This window comes from Galeopterus variegatus, unplaced genomic scaffold, assembly GCF_000696425.1.
Source record: "Galeopterus variegatus unplaced genomic scaffold, G_variegatus-3.0.2 Scaffold15159, whole genome shotgun sequence".
Classification (NCBI taxonomy): Eukaryota; Metazoa; Chordata; class Mammalia; order Dermoptera; family Cynocephalidae; genus Galeopterus; species Galeopterus variegatus.
The window spans coordinates 2085-3967 of NW_007741270.1; the positions used below are offsets into that span (position 1 = coordinate 2085).

Sequence of the window (1883 nt, forward strand, 5' to 3'; positions counted from 1 at the left end):
GATGAACCCGGACTCGGGACGACCGAAGAAAGTTGCACCACGACCTCCTCCGAGCCGAAAGCCGGAAGGACGGAAGCCGCCCGCACCACGCCGGATGTAGGCCGGACAACGCGGCTCTCGCGAGAACTCCGGCTCCGCCGGTCCCAGCGACACCCTGGCCGCCGTTTTTCTTGTGGGCAGGCGCCCGAGGCTGACGGCTGGAGGGCCGGGCGTCGGGGTGAGCTGTGGCTGGGAATCCGGAAGGGGGTTTCGGGACAGTTCGCCCGGCAGGAGGCAGAGAAGAAGGGGCTGCTCCTGAGGTCCTGCCTCCTGCTGTCCCCACGCTTCCATATCGTGAGGGCCACCCTCGGGTCCCTGTCACCCAACCCCAGGACCCCGCCCCTCCGCTGAAGGGTCCAGGACCCCAGTACTCGGCGACCGCGGCCTCTCCTAAGCATTTTACTTGTGAAATCAGACTAGTCGGGTCTAACTCCAGTCCAAGTGTGAATTGTGCGATTCCGCGGCTTCCAGTCTCAGACTCCGTCATCCTGGTCTGCAGGACTTTCTGAGATCCTGAGCTTCGGTCCCGGCTCCTGCCTTTGGAGGAGACTCAGCTCCGGCTCCGCCAGGGCCCGTACAGGTGGTCTGCGACCCCGCGCCCACGACCAAGTCTTCCGACTGCTCGGCCTGCCTTCTGGTCCCCCCGCGGACCGGAACGTCGGGACCTCTCCATCCACAAAGCCAGGTCAGCTACTGCCCACCCCAGCCAGGGAACGATGGGTGTGGCTCTTCCCATCTGGGCTGGACGTCGCGGGGAGGACAGATGGGGGACAGACGTGGGGGAACAGACTGGACAGAGCTGCTCTTCTGGGGGGGCGATGGTCATTGGGGAGGAGGCGGAGAGAGCTGGACATCGGGAAGGGTGAGCAGAAAGGTAAGAGCTGGTCATCTGGAAGGGATGGGGCGGACTGTTTTTAAACCATTCCCCATCCCTGCGGGTAGGTGGGGGTGACAAGAGGGGCGTGAGCTGGCTCTGCAGGCTCGGCAGCCTCCCCCAGACAGCCACCGCCCCTACCGGGGGAGCCCTGTGATCTCGGCCCCTCCCTCAGAGGACCGGGTGTGCGTCTTCCTCAACTGCATCTTGTCGCTCGCCCTCTTCTCCCTAGCTCCCTGAGTCAATGTCTGTCGCATGTGTGCTGCTTTGTGGCTGACATTTGTTGAGGGCTCACTATGTGTCAGGTACCGTGCCATGGACTTTCCATGTATGAAATCATCAGACCCTCACAGAATCCAGCGTTGGTAGCATCATTACTCACACTTTAGAGATGAGGACACCGAGGTCGTGAGAGGTGAACCTAGGTGACAATTGGTAGGGGGCAGATCTTGGATTCAAACCCAGTTATATTTCATCCCAAAGCCTGTGCTGTTAACCATACACTTCCCTGGGTGATTGCTTTCTGGCCGGTCACTGTCCCTTACTGAGCACTGATATTTGCAGATGCTGGGCAGGCCCTGGGCAGGCAGTGAGCACCTGGTTTCTGAGTTCTGGACAGTGTACTTAGTGTGTGCTGAGTTATTTGAGCACCAAGGAGTTGGGCAAATTCCAGAGGATCACGACTCAAAAGACCAAGAGTCCAGGCTGGTTTTGCTACAATGCAGGCTGTATGATGAGATCCCTGAACTTAATGAGTATCAGTTTCTTTACTATAAACAGAACCATGGTGAGAATCAAATGGAATAATGACTGTGAGGGTTGTAAGGTGGCTGAGGATTGCTTTTTAATTTTTATTTAACTCAGAGATCTCTTTGGTTATGATGTAGTTGAGCTCCTCAAGGTCATGGCTTGCTCTAGTTTGGATCTGCTGGTGGCACTGACTGTGTTTTAGGGACTAGAAGTGATTCCC

The 1883-nt window shown here is 57.6% G+C and overlaps 2 long non-coding RNA genes across 2 annotated transcripts in view; one reads left to right on the forward strand and one right to left on the reverse strand.

Moving 5' to 3' along the window:
* LOC103582171 overlaps positions 1–1883 on the reverse strand; it is a 6842-nt gene that overhangs the window by 2084 nt on the left and 2875 nt on the right. The gene's annotated exons all lie outside the window — the stretch shown is intronic.
* Positions 223–1883, forward strand: part of LOC103582170 — a 9654-nt gene continuing 7993 nt past the window's right edge. Inside the window, exon 1 of the long non-coding RNA XR_549731.1 lies at positions 223–724. This is a non-coding gene — a long non-coding RNA (uncharacterized LOC103582170). The remainder of the gene's footprint in view (positions 725–1883) is intronic.